Source organism: Canis lupus, chromosome 29 (assembly GCF_048164855.1).
Source record: "Canis lupus baileyi chromosome 29, mCanLup2.hap1, whole genome shotgun sequence".
NCBI lineage: Eukaryota > Metazoa > Chordata > Mammalia > Carnivora > Canidae > Canis > Canis lupus.
Window position 1 is genome coordinate 7,601,235 of NC_132866.1, and position 21,110 is coordinate 7,622,344.

Genomic DNA, 21,110 nt, shown 5'->3' on the forward strand with positions numbered 1-21,110 from the left:
AGGAAGTCTGGAGATAACACAGGATGGGGGAGGAAGTGGAGGACGCAAGCTCCCTCCTGGCCGGGTGCCCCCTCTCCCTGGCGCCGGAGCTGCCCGTGATCAGCTGCCTTCAAGTCTCCGTGGCGTGAGCCGAGCTGCCTCGAAGTGTCAGGAGGCCCCAAGCATTTCTGGCCACTTCCGGTCCAAGTGGCTCTATTTCTGGCAGTTTAATTTTAGATGCTCCGCTCCGGCGTGGGAAGGAAGACAGGAAGGGCACTTAGGTGGCTGGACCAGAGGGGAACTACAGCTGCACGACTTTTCAGACTGTGTCCCGTTAGCAACAGGCTGCTCGTGGCTGCTGAGCTGTGCCACCCACACCTACTTCCAGGTCGGAGGGCCGGGAGGGCGGGGGACCAGGCTGAGCCGAGGCCAGATACAGCTGGGAAGCTCTTCTACACCGAAGAAACCAGGGTGTGTTTGCAGAAGAACCAGCACATTCTGAGGAACTTGGGCCTCCTTGTAAGGATGGGGATGGGCTAGGAGTCGGCCAGGCCCCGGTCATGACCCCAGGATGATGTGAGGATTCGTGGACACAACAGCAGGTCTGGGCCAGCTCAGTGCCTGGCACCCGGCACGACATCCGTCAGTGATCGCCTGTCTCCTGCCCTGTCCCTCTCTTCCCTCATAGAGGCATCTCAGGGGGGAAGAGGCTGCCCAGGACCAGATAGCTTGCCTTTGGGGACTCCGGCCAGCGTGGAAATCCACAGGCCTGAGGGTGGAGGCCAGTAGGAAAGAATTTGGGTGGGGATGGTCTTTAAAAACTGGTCACCACAGGAGTGGTGACTGACGAGTCTCCTGATACTTAAGAAAGGGAAAGGGTAAGTTTCCAGATCTAAGACTGATGGATTATATTTTTGATTGAGCTCATCCCTGGCCCGAATTCTGGGACACGTTATAAAACAGAAAAGAAAGTGGAGATCACAAAGAAGTCTGGTTTGTTTGGTATTACAGTATTTACTTGTCTGTTTACTTATAGGGCTGAGCAGAGGGCTGGTGCTCGATCCGCGCACTTGAAAATGAACTGTTAGCAAGCCAGGGTGATGTCATTTGCCCCTGGCCACGGGGTTCCTATGGGTGTCCCAGGAAAATGCCCTATGGGTAGGCTATTTGGAAATTTGGCAGGGCATTTCAGAGTCCCTCCTGAAATCTTCGTGAACCACAGAGGGGAAATGGGAACTGAATGTTGGCCAGTTGAGGTAGGACTGAATTTGGTTGTTGGACTAGCTGTGAATCTGGTAGAGCTGTGAGATTGCCGATATTTGACCATTTTGACCTACAAACATGGCCAGGTCGCACGGTTCACCGGCTATTTATTGGACTAGGAAACTGCATAAATCCCTTCCAGCACAAGGGCTCTGTATTGCTAGGAGACTCTGCTTGCCCAGAGAAGCTGGAACTCCAGCCACTGCATGGAGGTGAAGACTCCGATTCTGGGGTCAGAGGCTCTTGGCTCAAATTCTGGCCCCTACCACTCCTAGGGTTCATGAAGGAGCATGCACAGTGTGCCCAGCCTGGTGCCTGCCCAGGGCTGGCCCCTCTCTCTGCTGAGGGTCTTTGCACCATCACCTGCTCTCTGCTCTACCCCGGGGTGAGAGGCAAAGCAGGAATGAAGCCAGGAGGTGTAAGGTCAGAGCTGTAAGTGGCAGTGCATTGGGTTTGGGATCCAGGGGGAACAACAGGGGTAGGGGAACTTTGTGCAGTGGATAGAACCAAAGGATGGGGAGGCGCTAGGAAGATGCCATGAGCATTGAGACTAGCATTTGCCAAAATGTAGATAGCAACCGGGGCCAGAGACATAAGTAGGGCGCTCAAGGATCTAGTTTGTTAGTTATTGCTGCAAAACCAACTCTCAGCCCCCAACTCAGTGGCCTCCAACAGCAAGTCTTTGTTCTCAAGATCAAGGGTCTATGGGATGGACGCCGGACCTGGGGGTGGCTATTTCAGACGTGGGTTGGATTTTTGTTCTCGTTTTAGGATGAAGAGAAGGAGCATGGCTAGGGCATGTTTTCCTCAAGGGGTGAATGGAAGCATGCCATGTTCCTTGAGGCCTGTCACTTCTACCTAAATCCCATTGGCCACGGCAAGGCCAGGTTGGATGAGGGAGGAGGGTGCACAAACCCTATGGAGGTGGAGGAGGGGGAATGAATGATCACCAGACAAGAATCCATTTTGCCACCATGTTCATCTGTAGGAAAGAGTCAGCAGCCACTAACACGAGTACTCAGGTATGCTGGAGAGCTTCTCTTTATTTTCATTTTTAAATTTTTCTTAGAGAGAGAGTGCAAGTGCATGTGTATGTGTGTAGGGGCAGGGGCGGAGGAGGGAGGTGCAGAGGGAGAGAGAGAATCCTACACAGCTTTCACACCCACTGTGGAGCCCAACGTGGGGTTTGAGCTCATGACCCTGACATCATGACTGGACCTGAAATCAAGAGTTGGATGCTTAACTGACTGAACCACCCAGATGCCCCTGGAGAGCTTCTCTTTATTATTTATTAAAAAAAAGACTTTACTTATTTATTTGATAGAGAGAGTACAAGCAGGAGAGCAGCAGAGGGAGAAGGAGAAGTAGACTCCCTGCTGGGCAGGGCGCCTGACATGGTGCTTGATCCCGGGACCCTGGGATCATGACCTGAGTTGAAGGCAGCTGCCTACTGACTCAGCCACCCAGGTGCCCCGAGAGCCTCTCTTTAAAAGGCTGGGGACACACTCGTTACACAGCTTCATCAAGCTGCTCTGTGACCCTGACAGATTCTAGTCATGAAAGCAGCCACTCCCATTATGCTCCTTCTATGGAAGCCAATTAGTGCCAATCCTCAAATCAGCCCTACCAGGTAGTGTTATTTAATTTTCTCTTTGAGGAAACCGAGTCTTTGAGATGTCAGTTGACCTGTCCTGGCCCTTAAGGCATTTCAAGGCAGAACCAGGACTCCAAGGCAGATCCGGGTGCCCCAAGGTCTGTATGCTTTACCTTGTGCCAGCCTTGAAGGCCTGAGACCAAGGCACAGGAGATTCCAGCTCACAATAGGCTGCAAAGAGGTGTTTAGGGGCAGAGAGGGTGCCCTGTGATCCCACTTCTAAAACGGAGTCCCATGCCTATCTGGCTGCTTTGAGGGACTGGCCAGAGTGACTTTCCTTTCATGAGACTGGGTGAAACTCATACTTAGTCGCCTTTATGGGGTATGTTAAAATGGCCAGCTCCAGACTAGCAGGGGGTAAATTTGGGTTCTTTATGGTGAAATGTATCATGCTGAAGACATCACATTGGTCCCCTAGGAGGTAGGAGACAATGAAGTCATCATTGCTCATAAAGCTCATCTGCCCTGAACTCAGCTCTGCTGCTGGCTGCCCTGGCTATGGATGCTCAGTAAGGGGACAGATTCTTAATTCCATACCTATTAGTGTGGATGCCATGGGAAGGACGGCTCAGCCATTGATCCTGCTGGGACAGATGGCCCTGTGTTCCTGCCAGGGCTTCCCAGAGATCCCGATTCTGAGTTTTGGGGGCCTGGCATATAGGTCACCCCCGGAAATGACCTTGGAAAACCATATGTTGGGGCCCTGCAGCGGGAGCATTTGTATTCATGAGAAAATTGACGATCTCATACCTCTGGGCTATAAAAGGGCCTTGGTGCCAGGCTAATAAAACTCCGAAATCAATATTCTACGAGGTCCTAAGTGTTGCAGAATGAGGCGCTGTTTGCTTCAGGTTTGCCTCTGAAATTAGATAAATTAACGTAATGAATTCTCACAACTCATTTGCATACATCGCCAATTTGATTTTAGAGGGAAGCATCGGAGAAGATGGTGCTGTGGATGCGCGTGTTGGGTTTGACCTATTTTCTGAGCTCTTTGTGTCTGCAGCGTGTGCACATTCTCTTCAAATGAAGCCGTGGCACCGTGCTTTAGAATGAGTAGGAGGTCCTCCGCCGGCACAGAAATGAGCCGATGCCCCAGGGAAGATACTGGGTGGCGTGTGAACTTCAGGGACTGTGCTTCTGGTGGCCTCTGGCTCAGCCAGTGACATTGGGAAGGCGTCTCGACCTCCTAGAAAGTCCATCTGTGTGCTCGAGGCTGGAATTCTGGGGGGGGGGGGGCTGCCCACAGCCTGCGTGGGTGCTGGGAGGAGGCCATGCTGTGGCTGAGGGTCCTCTGTCTGTGCTCGCTCCCTTCTCTCTTCTGTGCAGCTCATACCAGCTCTCCAGGCCGGGAGAGGGGACCCCACGCCCCAGGCCATCTTCACAAGGAGCCTGAGCTGGCCACACGGTGTGGCGAGGAGCACTGCGATCCTCGGGCAGCATGCCACACACGCGGGGAAAGAGGTGTCCTCTGCAACGTGGAAAGAGCCAGACCTGGGACTGGTCCCGGGGCATGTCCCATCCCTGTCCCCAGATGGTCTTCAACACCCTTTGCTTTCACTGATGAGCCCTGGGAGCGCTGGCTCCTTCCTGGGCTCCTAGTGGAATCTCACCTGTGGGAGAGATGGATCCATTTCCCCCCATACTGGGCCGTGTGCAGGCCCCAGCTCTGGGAAGTAAGGCTCTCCCATTAAACGCGCTTGTTCCTCCTGATGTGTGGAGATGGGGTTCTAGAAGCCTGGAGTGTGAGTGTGAGAACCTGGCAGACGAGGAGGTGAAAGCTGTGTGAGAAGTCAAGGTTTCTCAACCCTGAGAAGGAAGCAGGTGAAATAGTAAACCTCCTGCCAGAAGCTTTGAAAACAGCATTGTTCATCTGCCAGCAGGCGTCTTGTGTGTCCCCTTGAGGACGGTCACACAGGCATCTCATTGTTCCGGGGACATGGCCTCATGTCCTGCCTCCAAGTCTTTGGCCCGGAGAGCCCTCGGTGACTCCGCTGACCCGGAGCCTGGCTCCCCACAGCCTCTTGGGCCCGAGTGCGGCACTGTCGACAGTGCTGTCTCCATCAGCGCCATCACCTGCCCTTGTCTTGTTCTTACATTCTGGAACATTCTGGGTAGAAGTTTTAGCCAAATGCCAGTATAACGCCATGCACTAGGTCAGAGTGTTCTTGGGTGCCATCGAACAATGGGAATTGGCAAAAATGCGTCATGTTTGCCAGTGGCAAGAACCCCCAAGTCAAGTGGCAAATGCCCCTGATGCAGGACAGGCAGGAAGAAAGTTCTGCCCAAAGTCTAAGTGTCTTCTAGGCAAGGAGGCCTGGCGCGGCGGTGTGGGGTCTCGCGATGCCGTCAACAGCGAGGTGAGGATGAGGTGGTTCTCACCTCATAGGGCTGGAGCAAGCGTGCCGGCTCCAGTGGCAGTGTGGAGCGCGGTGGCCCGTGATCAAACTGTCATACCTGTCAGGTGCCGCCGTGGCACGGCCAGGCTCCCTCCACCTCATTTCAGGGTTTGCTCCTCATCCACGGCAGGGATGGGGCCCACCAGGGGCCTCCTCAGAGTCACCCTCAGGTCCCCCTGCCCTTCCCCACCCTTGGAAAGGGAAGAAAGTAAGGAAGAACAACGACCCCTGGGGTCACACTGCCACCACACCAGGCCTTGCAGACCTGCCACCCAAGATTAGCTCCACCCTTGGGCAGGGATTCCCTCTGTCCCAAGATCCCATCCTGCCCCAGGCACAGGATGTAAAGTCTCAGCATCTGAGTCTGGGTTCTGTGCATTAGAGTTCAGGTTTTGGGCGAATGATTCTCTGTCTCGAGACTCAGTTTCCTCCTCTGTAAAATGGGTGTAATCCTGCCTCCTTTGCTGGCTTGTGGGAGAGGCGGAGGACATGCACAGCAGGAAAGGGCTTTGTAAATGGGGGATGCTCTTGATGCATCTTGGTGACGATACATCCGGCTTTCAGGGGTGTGAAGACGTGGCCTTCCAAACAGTCTACATTGATTTTTCACAAGACCACTGAGGACCTGTCAGTAGGGATGCCATTGTACGAATGACAAGACTTCTATGAACCTCGAGGAGCAGGAGAAGCAAATGCCAAAGGTGGGTGCTCCTGGGTGAGTGTTTCAGCTTCAGTTAGTTTTTCCATTAGAGACACTCACAGCTGGGCTGGACCAGCCCTGAAGGTGTGCTGCTCCGTGGGGCTGCGGTAGAAGGCACAGAAGGACCAGACTGGGGAGGTGGGGGGCAGGGAGGAGGACATTTAGTGGGGGAGGCCTCCCGCCTAAGAGTGGCTACTGCCGCAGCTCTGTCCTGGAGGTAGTGGGGGGCCAGGCTGAGGGGGACCAAGGGGTCTGCATCTCTCTGACTGGACCCTGCTTCCCTAGGTTACCAGAATCCTCCAGGGGCTGACATCTGCCCCAGGGGACCCTTTGGTCAGTGTGTTGGATCAAGAACTCCCCCTGCCCCCCAGGCATTGGCTCGGTGGAATGTGACTGGGTGACACACCATCCTTCTCTGTTCTCCTGGGACTACGATCTAAGCTCAGGAAGAGCCCTGACCGCTAACCACAGCCTTAGCTAGGAGCTCCCTGCTGTACCTGATGCAGGTATGGGGTCCAGGGCTGCAGGTGTCAGATATCTGAGGGTCCAGGCTGCTGGCTTAGATGTGGAGAGTGGATGGGGCAAAGCCACTCCCCAGGGAGGGGGGGACTTGCAGGGAAGTGGTGAGCCCACCTGCTCTGAACCAGCAGCGTGCTCAGCACGAGCCAGGGAAGAAAGCTAGGCCTGCGTGCGGGTGTGCGAAACCTCCCAGGTTTTAACATTTTTAATTCCCGTGTATTCACATACAGTGTTACATTAGCTTCAGGTGTGCAGTATAGTGATTCAACCCTCCCGTGCAACACCCGGTGCTCATCAGGGTAGGTGTAATCAGTGTTCTCTTCATCCCCATCACTTATTTCCCCTGCCCTCCCCCCCCCACCTCCCCTCTACAAACCACCTGTTTGTTCTCTATGGCTCAGTTTTTTGGTTTCTCTCTCTTTTCTTTCATTTGTTCATTTGTTTTGTTTCTTAAATTCCACATATGAGTGAAATCGTATGGTATTTGTCTTTCTCTGACTTATTTCACTTAGCATTATACTCTCAAGATCTATCCATGTTGTTGCAAATGGCAGGATTTTATTGTTTTTTATGGCCGATTAATATTCCATTGTGTATATATGTATATTTGCAGCCTCTTCTTATCCATCCATCAGTCAATGGGCATTTGGGCTGCTTCCATATCTTGGCATGAATAATGCTGCTATAAACAGAGGTGTTCCCAAATCTTTCCAAATTAGTGTTTCAGGTCTCACATTTAGGTCCTTAATCCATTCGACTTTATTTATTTATTTATTTTTATTTATTTATTTTTTTTAATTTATTTTTTATTGGTGTTCAATTTACTAACATACAGAATAACCCCCAGTGCCCGTCACTCCCACCCCCCGCCCTCCTCCCCTTCCACCACCCCTAGTTCGTTTCCCAGAGTTAGCAGTCTTTACGTTCTGTCTCCCTTTCTGATATTTCCCACACATTTCTTCCCCCTTCCCTTATATTCCCTTTCACTATTATTTATATTCCCCAAATGAATGAGAACATATAATGTTTGTCCTTCTCCGACTGGCTTACTTCACTCAGCCGACTTTATTTTTGTATATGATGTAAGAAAATGGTCCAGTCTCATTCTTCTGCATGTAGCTTTCCAGTTTTCCCAACACCATTTGCTGAAGAGACTGTCCTTTTCCCATTGCGTATTTTTGCCTTCTTTGTCAAAGATGAATTGACCATATAATTGTGGATTTATTTCTGGGATTTCTATTCTGTTCTATGGATGTGTGTATGTATTTTTGTGCCAGCACCATATTGTTTTGATGACTTGTAATATAGCTTAAAGCCTGGCATTGTGACGATGCCCCCAAATTTGTTCTTTTTTAAGATTGCTTTGGCTATTTGGGGTCTTTTGCGATTCCACACAAATTTCGGGACTGTTTGTTGCAACTCTGTGAAAAATGCTGTGGGTATTTTGATAGGGATTGCATTCGATCTGTAGATTGTTTGGGTGGTTTAGACATTTTAACAATATTTGTTCTTCCAATCTATTAGCATGGAATGTCTTTCCATTTCTTTGTATCCTCTTCAATTTCTTTTATCAGTGTTTCCTAGTTTTCAGAGTGCAGGTCTTTCACCTCTTTGCTTAAGTTTATTGCTAGGTATCTTATTATTTTTGGTGCAATTATAAATGGGATTATTTTCTTAATTTCTCTTTCTGCTGCTTCATTGTTAGTGTATAGAAATGCTACGGATTTCTGCACATTGATTTTGCATCCAACACCCTCACTGAATTCATTTATCAGTTCTAGCAATGTTTTGGTGAAGTCTTTAGGGTTTTCTATATATAGTATCATGACATCTACAAACAGTGAAAGTTTGACTTCTTCCTTACCAATTTGGATGCTTTTTACTTCTGTTTTTGTCTGATTGCTAAGGCTTCCAGTACTTGTGTTGAATAAAAGTGGTGAGAATGGACGACCTTGTCTTGCTCCTGAACTTAGAGGAAGACCTCTCAGCTTTTCCCCATTGAGGATATTAGCTGTGGGTTTTTCATATATGGTGTTTATTATGTTGACGTATGTTCCCTTTAAACCTATTTTGTTGAGGGTTTTTTTTTATCATAAATGGGTGTTATATTTTGTCAAATACTTTTTCTGCATCTATTGAAATGATTATATGGTTTTTATCCTTTTTTTTGTGGATCTGATGTATCACGTTGATTGGTTTGTGAGAAATATCCCAATTTTTAAAAAAAGATTTTATTTATTTATTCATGAGAGACACAGAGAGAGGCAGAGACATAGACAGAGAGAGAAGCAGGCTCCTCGCAAGGAGCCTGATGCAGGACTCAATCCCCAGACCAGGATCACGCCCTGAGCTGAAGGCAGATGCTCAACCACTGAGTCACCCAGGAGTCCCCAAATCTTCCAATTTTTAAGTGATAGAACCACTTCAGATTTCTGTAAGATGATGTGAAGAGCTAAGCAGTGCAATAGAGGACAGTTGGGTGCACGGAAGACAGAGAGACAGGAGGCCACCCCCCTCCCTTCCTTCCCCAGGGCTGGCTGGTGCATGACCTACAGGCGGGGGACTCCCTGACCCTTCCTCCCAGCTGCTCCTCCCCAGGACATATCACATCTTCCCTTCCTCCCCTGCCATGTCTGCCTTCTTGTCCCTTACTCTGAGCGTCACACTGCTGTCCCTTTGGCCCCTCTCAGGTCTAGCTCTGGATCTTGCCTGGTTTTCCTCTCTGACCACCCCCCTGCAGGTCATGCACTACCATCCCCTCCCTCTCCTGACCTGCCCTCCAATCTGCTAGTCCCAGCAGCTCCCAACAGCCTTTACCACCATCAAAAACTGCTGGCTTCCAGGTGTGTCCCTCGGAGAACATGCTTGGGAGGAACAGCACCTCTTGCTCCCCCAGCCGTCCTTCTGTTCATGGCCTCATCCTGGAAGGACTGGGTGTGTCATTCTTCGTGCCGGCCACACCCCAGCTAGCCCAGAGTCTTGGTTGATGTCCTCCCTTCTCCCCCCATTTTCTATCTTTACTCTTCAAATTCACCCAGGAGCAGAGTGGAAGATGGCAGAGAGAGAACCTGTGGATCAGTCAGTCACCCCACAAGCAACCTCTCTCACATGCTTCTTTCCCATCAGCCCCTGGCCTGCTCCTCTGGGTTAGAACCAGCCTGAGCCTTGGACTGCGAGGCCGTGCAACTCCAGGGCTGCAGCAAGACCACAGTCAATTCCCATGGTGCCTTTGCACTAATGAGAGCCCAGTGCTCCTCGCTCAAGAAAGACATTTGGTAGTTAGTCCAACATTGCAATCTGAATTGCTGGGGGAAGGGCACTCCCTGGCACACAGCAACTCTGGTTGCACATATGTGTGTGTGGGCAAGTGCACACGAACCCGAACCTACCTTCCTGTCCAATTACACAGCTCCCAGGCACTGGAGCATTTGTATCTGTTTAGTCTGAAGGAGTGCAAATCAGGCCTCAGACAGCAACGGGGGAGGGGGGCAGGAGAGGTAACCTGGGGATGTCTACGCTCCAAGTGTCCACAATGAGTGCCTGTGAGTATGTACATGGCAGGGTAGGTTAATGTGGAAGGGATTTCCCGCTGACTCTACTCCTCAACCTTACAGACTGGCCAGGAAGTCTAGAACTCCATGGCCCCTTGTGCATTCTATGTGCTATGTCTACAAGCTGTGTGAAGCCCCTCTCAGTGAAGGTACCCATGTGCAGTGTGCAACCTGAACATCCACACAAGGCCTTCTTGGGTTAAAAGTATAGGTTTGGATAATAGTCCCCTGGGCTTGTATCTGGGCTCTGCTAATTGTTAGCTTGAGACCGAGCTTTGCATAAATTAACCACGCACCGTGTGTAGCTTTTACTATCAGGGAGCTACGAAAACGGGCAGATCCTGGTGACCGGGGGCCCTGGGTACCGTCAGTGTTACAGCCCTCAGCTAACAAGACAGGCCCGAGGGCCCGCAAATGTGGAGTTCAGGTCTGAAAGGGAGGGCAACCCTGAATCTTTTCAAAAGGTGTCCTGGGTAACTCCAGCAGACAATCCCTGAGCCCACTGCCCCCGGATGGGCCAAACTACCCAAGGTTCTCCAAACCTCTAGCTCTGCCATGACTTCTGCCCTTGTTCCTGCTGTCCCCTGCCTGGGCCGTGCAGACCTGGTGAGCTGACCTCGTCCCTCTGGGCTCCGTGTCAATAGAAGCATAGAAGGAATCTGGTGGTCCTCCCTTCTCTGAGCGGGCTGGCCCCGTGCTTGGTCTCTGACCTGGATGGTGGGCAGCCCGAGGGCCCTTGGGCTCGAGCAGACTCACCCCCGAGCCTCAGCGAGGCGCTGGGCACACAGGTCACCAGCGGATATGGGTGAAGGACCATGGCATGTCACTGTGCCCCTACGTGTCCCCTGGGCTGTGAGCTCCTGAGGGGCAGACGCTGGCTTCTCTGGATCTTGGAATCTCCCAGTCTCTGCCAGGAGGCAGGGGCTGAGCGGTGGTGGGGAAACAGGCTCAGAAAGCCCATGTGGGAATTCGAGAAGCTGCTGAAAGAGCTATTGCCTCCTCAGCAAGAGGAGAGAGGGGAGGAGTGACACAGCTTCTGGGCTGCCCGACAGGATGTGCGTTAACTCCTCCAGAAACCACAGCACCAGGGGCTTTGGGGCTGAAATTCCTGCAGGACACCAGAGATTGTTCTATAAAAATACCCTTTTAAAAATAGCAGCTGGTTTGGTTTTGTTTCCTAAAGGCCGTGGAGTGCAGCTTCCTGATTTGGGAAGACAAGTGTCTGAGCAGCACAGGGAAGGCCAGGGTTTGGGCCCTGGAGGGTCAGCCTGGGAGTTCAGGGTGCCATCCGCACTCTCACGGGGGCCCTGGGGGCCGGACCTGGCGGCTGCACCCATGGGCAGTGACCCGTGACCCACAGAGGCTCTTCAGGTTTTATCCTCCCCCACTGCTTCCTCCCCCTCCCCTCCTCTCCTCCACTCCCCCCTCCCCTCTCCCTTCCTGCTCCACATATAGACCTGAGTTTACAAGAGCTCCAGAGACTGGCACCCGGAGGTGTGAGTCCAGATCCATCACTTCCCAGCTCTGAGATCTTGGTCAAATAACCTCACCTCTCTGGCTCCTTTCCTTCTTCTACAAAATAGGAGTAACAAGAGTCCTAGCCTGATAAGGCCCTGGTCGGATGACAGAGGCAGCGGCCTGGAGTCACCTACTTCCCCATCCGGCCACCCCTCAGGACTGACTCATCAGAGGGTGACGAGGGGGAAGAATGGGAAGCCCCTGCTCTGGGTGGCTCGAGGGGCCACGCGGCACAGCAGGGGTCCCTCCGTGGCTGTGTCCTCCTGCCGTGGAGTAGGAGCGACGTGTTTCCCTTTTGGTTTTCTGTTTTCCCAAAAGTTGTGCCTTTTGCTGCACTGTGCTTGCGGTCAGAAAGACGAAAACAATAAATGCCATTTAGAAAGAAAATAGCATTTGCTGAGAACTTCTGCTTTCTGGTCTCAGCTGGAACCCAAGGGCCCTGGGGGGAGGACTTCGTGTGGGCTTCAGGCTGCCACGCAGTAGGTGGGAGCCACCAGGGCCGGGACTCTGCAGGGACTTGAGCCGACCACCCTGGGCTGGGTGGCCTGCAGCAACCAGCGGCCATTCCAGCCCCAGCAGGGGCCTGTGGGGAAGATCCGGGTTGGGTGTGTTTGCTCCTGTGTCCCCCACTCCCTTCCTCCACGGTGACCACCTCCTGCCACTCTGCCTTCGGGGGCCCTGCTTCCCCCCTTCTCTGTCTTTTGGGGCTGTTGACAAAACTCCAACTCCTTGGTCAGGGGCTGGGATATTTCGACCCAAAGCTCTGTTCCTGTGGACATTTTGTCCTCGAGACATTTTGAATTCAAGGATTTTAATCAGAATTAGTCAACAGTGATGCGTTTCCCTCTAGAAAGTACCAGAATTCCACAGGGAACTCCATTAAGCCAATTTAATCCCTTTACCAGTTTTCTGTCCAGCACAGTTAAACCATTTCCAATGTTTCCGTCTCCATTTTGCTGAAATTATTTTCATAGAGATCAATTCTCTTGCATTTAGAATTTCACAGCGGAGGTTTGCTCCATAAATCAGTTCCTTCTCCATCTCAGACTTTACTAATCGCAGCTGCCGCCGTGGCGCTGTGTGGAGTCTGTCAAGGTTGGTCTTCCTGGGTTATGGTCTAGTTTGCGTTTTTCGGAGTTAATCCATGAGGACACAGTGAGCAGTTTCAGGAGACAGGGAGCTAGTGGGGCAGGGCCCGTGGAGGAGGGGAGAGGGAAGGGACAGAGGGAGACACAGAGAGGGGGACTGAGGGGCCTCTGGGCAGAAACAGAGCTGATGCTCAACTGAGGCTCCTGGTGAAAGACCACAGCCCTCCCTCTGCCAGTCTGAAGGCCCTTCCAGGAGCATCCTGGCTGCTACTGATGCAGGTGTGCTGCCACCTGGCACACGGGCTGGAAGGTAAGATGGAGGGGCTGCCAGCTGCCACGTTCTGCTGCATGAACAGAGCCTAAGTAGGAGGGTCAAGGAGCACAGAAGAACGGTGGACCAGGAGACAGCCAGGAAGGGAAGTCCAAGGGCCTTGATCATTTCAGACCCTGGATCCAGCCATGCCTGACTGCAGCGCCCCAAGCTGCCCTGTTATATACTTCTCCAATTTTTTTTTCTTAAGGTAATTGATTTGGGGTTCTTTCACTTGCAACCAAACATATTCTCCTGAACACCCTCCAGCTCTGGGCTCACACGTCTGTGGTGTCTGTTCCCGCTCATGTGATTTGATGTTCCTCAAAGCCTTTCAGGAACCCCCTTGTCTCTCCCCCCCCACCCCGTGTCTTCTCCCTTGGCTTAGCGTTGACCTATCAGGAGTCTATGGACTACAGACATTCTTTTTCAGATGCCTCTTGAGTGCCCAGCATGATGCTGGGGACCAAGAATGGGGTGGAAGCATTGGGACAAACTCCTCAATCTCACTTCTCTGTTGCCTTCTCTGTGAAGCAGGTAAATCACAATTCTCGCCAGCAGCTCTGTGAACAGCAGACTGTCGAGGTACTAGGAGATGCTGGTAGTCACTCACTGCTTGAACCATGGTGGAAAGGGCCCCCCGGAGGCTGGGGCAGGAGCCTCAGGATGGCTCCCAAGGTCTCACGGCTCTTAGAGGCCAGGGAGTTAGTGACCTGTGACCCGCCCTTGTGAAGGGAAACCTCTGGACTGAGAGGCCGAGAGGGGTCAGGGGTCCCGAGGGACAGGCTGAGTGCCCAGCACGCACCTGCTGCAGCGAGCAAGGCCACAGGTGGGCAGCCTGTGAGATGGGCGCCCCGGAGCCCTGGTCTGGCGCTGGGATATTCATTCCCATGCTGTGTCTGTATTGCTGATGTCTGCTGGAAGCCAGATCCTCAGAAATAGCTGGCACCCTCTTTTCTCGTGGCGCCTGTAACCACAGGTACATCAGTCTCTGCTGTTTACCGGAGTCCAGAGTGGGGCCTTCTGTGGCCTCTTGGACCCTGGTTCTGGCCACGATGTTTATTGGAAACACGGGGGGAGCCTCAGCACGGCTCCCTGGTGGTGGGGCCTCCTGTGCAGCATTACACATCTGTGGGGTGCTCCCCTACATTCTGGGGGTGTCTGCTCGGTGGTGGCATTCCTCTGTAGGCATGTGGAAATTTGATTGGGGGGGGGGGCGGGGAAAGCTGTGACAGGTGTTTTTTGGAGCAGTGAACTCAATCCTCAAACATGATTTTGTATTTTGAGAGCTAACAAGCAAAACCAAACACCAACCTTTGTTTTCATAAAACAAAGAGAGGCAAAACTGAAAAAATTGTCTTGGTGGCAGGGAGTCCTCACAGGAGTGGGAGGGAGGCAGAAGCACGCCTGGGGTGGGGGTGGTCACCGTGGAAAGCTGTCTCCCTGCGCTGCTCCAGCCCGCCTCGCCTGGATTAGCCCTGACCTGACGCAGAATCAGCTGTCTTGTCCCACAACTTTAGGCATTTTGAAATGTGTCGGAGACGTCCTTCCTTGCCACATACAAAGAACATGTATCGTGTTACAGAGAACCGAGGTGATAAGGGTTGTGTGACCCCCATGTATTTTCCATCCAAAAATGCCAGGGAGTAGGGACACCTGGATGGCTCAGCAGTTGACTGCCTTCAGCCCAGGGCGTGATCCTGGGGTCCCGGGATCGAGTCCCACATCGGGCTCCCTGCATGGAGCCTGCTTCTCCCTTTGCCTGTGTCTCTGCCTCTCTCTCTCTCTCTCTCTCTCTCTGTCTCTCATGAATAAATAAATAAAATCTTAACAACAACAACAAAAGGCCAGGGAGGGGTGGGGCTTGAGCCTCTGCAGTAGAGCAGGGTGGTGGCTGTGAGGGGCAGAGGAATCCACCCCGGGTGTCCCCAGAAGGTCTGTCCTCCTTCTTTGAGTCCTGGCTGAGCCCTTGGACCTCAGGGGATCCTGTCGGAGAAGGCCAGGAGCCCTGGACTGTGGTCCCCAACACAGTCCATGGAGACCGTGAAAGACAGGAGACGGACCAGATGACCTGGTCTGAGCTGCAGGGGCGGTATCATAGCTGTGTGACCTTGGACAACTCACTTAACCTCGGTTCCCATCTCTATAAGCTGGGGCGGCCGCTCCTCCCCTGTTCCACTGGTTAGCATCAAGACAACCCCTGTCCTCCCTCCCCTGAAAGACTGTAGGCAGCGAACGGATCTGGACGACCCTCCCCGCTGATAACCAACATCTGTCGAGAGCGTCTGTGTGCCGGGCACCGCTCAGATGTTTTTACCTGTGCTTATTCAACAAGTCCTCCCCACGACCTCATGGGGCAGGTGCTATTCCTATTCTTTTTTTACAGATGAGGCGACCGAGGCAGAGTGAGCTGAGAGAGGAGGCGCCAGTGTTTGAATGTGGGTGGCCTGGCTTCTAGTCTGGGTGGCTGGGTGCCGGTCCACCCCACCTCCAATGACAGTCCTGCCAGTCGGTGGGTGGGTGACAGCAACACCCTGGTGGCCTCTGCCGAGTGCAAAGGGGAAAGGACACCACCTGATCTTCTGAAATCTAGGAGCTTTCTGTGGGCAAAGAACCATCCGTGTTTCTTTCTCCACCTGCATTTCCTCTTCGACTTTCTTCAAACTTCCTTGTTGGCTTCCTTTTTTTTTTTTTTTTTTTTTTTTAAGATTTTATTTATTTATTCATGAGAGACACACCACAGAGAGGCAGAGACACAGGCAGAGGGAGAAGCAGGCTCCCTGTGGGGAGCCCGATGTGGGACTCGATCCCAGGACCCCGGGATCACGACCTGAGCCAAAGGCAGACGCTCAACCGCTGAGCCACCCAGGCACCCCACATGTTGGCTTTCTGAGACAGCTCCCAGTTGGGGAAGGTGAGGCATAGAGGGGTGACTTGTCCAAGGTCATGTAGCACGCTGCTGGCAAGAGGAGCTGGAGCCTTCTGGCTGCAAGTTCAGGGCTTCGTGGCGCTGCCAAAGTAATTTTTAATATGACAAACGTAATGGGGAGGGAAACAGAGCTAGAGAAGGGGCTCCCTGTTTTTCTGTTTCGGACTGAGATCCTCCACTTGGGGAAATCTGCCTAGTGGGCAGCTGCCTCTTATGACGAGTACCAGACCAAGAGCACAAAGGTGGGGTCTGTCTGCAGGCTCAGGAACAGAGCTTAGCTAGGGACCAGAGAAGGGTGGTCAGGCCTCGCACTCCCTTCCCTCTGACAGGTGACAGACCTCGTGGAACCCTGCTTGGCCTGGGGGTGGCTGGGGATAGTCGAAGGGCACGGGGAGGCACACCAGTGCTGCTGAGCGCACTCCTGCCCACAGCTCGGTAGCTAGCACGTGGGCTTTGGGGCCCTGCTTCGTAACCCGGCTCAGCCACTCACTGGCTGGGAGACCTTGGGCAAGTCCCTTATCCACTCTGTGTCCTGGTTCCGTTTGGTGCAAAGTAGTGATTATAAGAGTAAACACCCCAGAGGGCCTTGTCGGGTTAAATGGGACGGGTGGGTACGGCGTGTGTGCACTCGATAAACGTTAGCTGTTATCAGGATTCATATTATCATTAGCTGTAATGATGGCTGTCGGTTGCATATCTGGTTTGTTCCAGGCTTGTTCCTGGGGTCATGCACTTGAGAAATGTGACAGTCAAAAAAAGTTTGCAGAGTTTATGCAGGTGATTCCTGGCTTAGGCCAGGACCCTGACGGTAGGGTCAGAGTCAGAGTGAATCCTAGAACCACTACTTACCTTGGTGGGGACGACAGTGGGTCACCTCATCTCTCCGAGCCTTGGTTTTCTCATCTGTAGAATGGGAATCTGTTGGTTCAAAACGTTCTTCACTGGGAGTAACAGAATGCTCAGCTAACACTGGCATAGATGAAGAGGGGTTATTTTTTAAACTGCCCTCACCAGAAGTTTGGAGTAGATGGTCCAAGGTTATTGGCGTGGCTCCCAACAGCAGCCCACATTCTTCTTCTCCTTTTTTTTTTTTTTTTTTCCAACTCTTAGAATATTGGTTCTGTCCTCATGCTTGCTGCCTCATGGCCTCAAAATGATCGCTCCAACACCTGCCTCTGGTGCCTCTGGTTTGTGTTCTGGTCAGAAAGAAGAACAAAGTATTCTGTTTTCAGAAGGGGAGCCTGCCTTTGGCTGATGTCTTGTTGGCTAGAATTATGGTGAATGATCACCCCTCACTTCAGTGGGGCCTGGGAAATAAATTATTTTCACTCCCTAGACTCATCAGCAGAGGGGAGACAATTGTGGGTCCCTTTAGGCAGCAAATCCGCAGGGCCCAGCGTGGGGCCTTGGAGAGGATGTACGTGAAATGCTAATTCCAGTGCCTGACACAGATTAAGTGCCCAAGGAGGGAACACTTTATCCTTATTAGCTAAATTTGCTAAGGAATGAATTTTAAGAAGGGAAGGATTAATATCTTACAGTGCAAACCGGGCCTTCGTAAATGGATTTCCTTCTAGTTCTTCTCTTGGCTTCCATTGGCCTGCGTGGGGTTGCCCTTATGTCTCCCAATCTCAGACAAAGCTTCCACTGAAATCGCCTGCCAGGGGGCCATTCTGAGCCCCCCACCCCTCTTCCTGGGCCCTCCTCAGACTGGAGGCTTCGTGCTGCCTGGAGAGACTTGGCTTTGGGCACCCGTTACAAAACACCTGGAGAGTGTGTTTGGCCAGGGGGAGGCCGGACTGCCCTGCGACCTATCAGTGCAAACACGGGGTTAACCTGCGTGTTCTCACCCCATCCCGATGCAATTGGTGATTTTGGCCAGGAGGCCCTGAGAGGTTCCTCCCAGCCTCCTGACTTTTCCAGAAAGCTACCATCCTTTCCTGCATGGTTTCATTTTTAAGAGCGTTTTTAAAAAATGTGTTCATCCAGATAGAACTCCGAATTCATGATAAATTCATGATAACACAGCGGGTGTTTATGGCAATAAGTGTTTTCTTTGGGCTCTTGGTTGTTTACTGCCTGGGGTGATTATGCATGCAGGGGGGTCAGAAAGGAAAGTCATTAATTTCACAGCCAACCACAGGTCTCCTCGCGTAGCGGGCACCTCACCTCCAACCTGTCTCAGCAGCTAAGGAACGTGAACCTCAAACCAGGGGTCATCCCCCCGGCAGATCTCCGTTGGTTCGGGAGCCAGTGCTTGGGGAGGGCAGGAAGGAAGGGTTGTTATCAGGAACTACCCCGAGGTCTAATCAAACTGACTTGCTGATTCCCAGGTGCCAGTGACCACTGGACAGCACTTTGGCAAGACGTGGGGTGGCAGCCGTTGATCTGTGAGTCTCCCCCTGAGCAGAGAGGCTGGCAGCTTGTGATTCACTCTGGGGCTGAAGGGGGTTGAGCCGAATAACAACCCCGTGGAAAGTGGGAATTAAACAGATCTTTCAGCCTTGGCTCCCCGGCTTCATGGACCTTGCTAACAAATCACAGGCCCCGGTGCCAGGCCATCAACACAGCTGCAGGAGATGGGACGGCCGGGTTTTGATGGCTGACTTGGTTGATGCTTGGACCGAGGGTATCATCAATCTTGATACTTTTGGAAAGCTGTATGGATTTTGCTGGGGGAGGAGACTAGCTATATTAGTGGGTTAGGAAGGCTTATAAATTAAAAGCATGTTGCTGGTAGTTCTTTCGAAGTTCTCTGTGGCATTTTACATCCACCCTTACATAAAAACATCTAACATTTATTGGAGTACGTCCCATGTGCCAGATAGTGTGGAGGTCTCCCATGGATGAGCCTCCTGTGTTAATCTTCACCATGACGCTCTGAGGGAGGAACAATTCTTTTTTTTCCCCCTTTTTTCTTTTTTAAAAAATAATTTACTGGGACACTTGCGTGGCTCAGCGGTTGAGCGCCTGCCTTCGGCCCAGGGCATGATCCTGGAGTCTCGGGATGGAGTCCCATGTCGGGCTCCTTGCATGGAGCCTGCTTCTCCTTCTGCCTGTGTCTCTACCTCTCTCTCTGTGTCTCTCATGAATAAATAAAACCTTAAAAAAATAATAAAAAATAAAAAGAATTTACTTATTTATTTGAGAGAGAGCACCAAAGAGAAAGAGCATGAGTGGGGAGGTGGGGCAGAGGAAGAGGGAGAAACAGAGTCCCCACTAAGCAGGGAGCTCTATCCCAGGACCCTGAGATCATGACCCAAGCTGAGCTCGGCAGACTGAGCTCCCCCAGCACCCCGGGAGGAACAATTCTTATCTTCAAATTGAGGATGAAGAGATTCAGGTACCAAGAATAGAAGTTGCTCATCTGGGGACGCATCTGTTGGACCTGGCCTGAGAATGTGTTTAGTGTTTGATGGCTGTTAATGACAGCTGGCAATCCTTAGAATTACCATTTCCATGTGTCTCCAGTGGTAGAGCTACTGCATTAGCAATAGTACTAATTAGCAAATAATAACAACTAGCAACTAATAATAATAATTGCTAATAATTATGGTGTTATAATGAACTAAAATAATATATCAATTAATGATAATAATAATTAGCAATGGCTAGTGTATCCCCTTGCACCTGTACTCTGTCTTAGTTGTTCTAAGGCAGTTCTGTTCTGTTCTTTCTTTTTTTTTTTTAAGTAGGTTCTAGGCCCAGCATGGAGCCTAATGTGGAACTTGAACTCATGGCCCTGAGATCCAGACCTGAGCTGAGATTAAAAGTCGGACTGAGCCACCCAGGCGCCCCCCTCAAGGTGAGCGTTCTTAGCAGTTGTGATGCACAGAACACCAGGGGTCATCTGGCCACGCACAGTGGCACTCTTTTGCTATCAGGAGGACAAAGGATCCAAGTCTAGAATAAGAGTTTACTTCCTACAACCACTTCTTAAGCCATCTTGGATTGGTCTCCCCCAGAAGCAGACCCTTGTAGTAAGTAGTTTATCTAGGAGGTGATCTCAGGGAACATCTGTAGGCAGATGAGAGGGGAAGGGTACAGCAGCTGATGGGTGGTGTACTATCAAGCCAGTTTTGAGCTGTGGGCATCTGGAGCTCATTCCCACCCGAGAACTGCGTGGCGGTGTGACCACAGCTCAGAGTCCCTTCGCAGAGGGCTGTGGCAGCTGGGCTACTTACCCTCCAACCTGTGTCACTTATGGCTTGAGGGCTACTTCTGGAGACTTTTTACACTGCAGTTCTTCTGGCCCATACAGCCCATGGGCTGAGCGTGGCTGCCCGTGCTCCTGTGGCAGGAAGAACCTTCAGGCAGAGTCATGGGTTTGCAGTACGCAGTCTTTGGTGTCTGGAGAAGAATGCCAAGGGGATGGGTGAGCATCTGCCCCCGGGGGCTCACTGCTCCCAAGCCGTCTGTTCTGATCTCGGACTCCAGGTTGCTGGAAAGCCCTCTCTTCAGATCCAAAATCGGTCTGGTGTAGTCTGAAAACGACCCCACAAGGGTAGTGAGTCCCAGTGCCTAGACCCTGTGAATGCTGCATTATTGGGGAAAAGGTTCTTTGTTGACGTGAGCGAATCAAAGACTTTGTGATGAGAGATTATCCAGGATTTTGGGGTGGATCCTAATTGTTATCCTGGGTGTCCTTGTGAGAGAGACGTGGGGATCTGAAGACGGAACAGGAGAAGGCAAGGTGATCACGGGGTGGAGATTGGAACAATGCCGTCGCAAGCCAAGGAAGGTTGCAGCCCCAGAAGCTGGAGGAGGCAGGGGAGAAATGCTCCCCCGGAGCCTCTGGAGGGATGCAACCCTGCCCAAACCTTGATTTCGGACCAAGGATACTATTTTGGCATTTTGGCCTCCAGAACAGTGAGAAAATAAATTTCTGTTGTTTTAAGCTACCGAGCTTGTGGTAGTTTATTCCAGAAGACCCAGGAAATTCATATAGCATGGCTTTGAGCTCTCCTGCTCTGCCAAGATTGCTCTTCCAATATCCGTAGAAGGACCCGTGCTCCCTGGGCCTTTTTTCCTGCAGGCGAAGCAGAACACCCCAGTGTCCTCTGCTGGTTCTTCCACCGGCACACTCTTCTTCATTCCTTTACTTGGGTAAAGAAAGAAGGCATAGCAACAGACAATAGCCAGCCAGCCCTGGACCTTCTCCCAGATTCTGGAAGCTGAACCCAAGAATTGATGCCAGACC

At 51.8% G+C, this 21,110-nt stretch overlaps 1 long non-coding RNA gene across 4 annotated transcripts; it reads left to right on the forward strand.

Moving 5' to 3' along the window:
• Positions 1 to 20,807, forward strand: LOC140620732 (uncharacterized). 4 transcript variants are annotated; one of them, XR_012020452.1, is made up of 6 exons: positions 1 to 2,264; positions 5,860 to 5,996; positions 6,281 to 6,501; positions 6,745 to 6,813; positions 18,244 to 18,300; positions 19,606 to 20,807. It is a non-coding gene; the product is annotated as an uncharacterized lncRNA (long non-coding RNA). The 4 variants fall into 4 exon arrangements; XR_012020451.1 differs by having other exon boundaries at positions 6,281 to 6,813; XR_012020453.1 differs by lacking the exons at positions 18,244 to 18,300; positions 19,606 to 20,807 and having other exon boundaries at positions 1 to 857; positions 2,014 to 2,264; positions 6,281 to 8,461.
• The last annotated feature ends 303 nt before the right edge of the window (positions 20,808 to 21,110 follow it).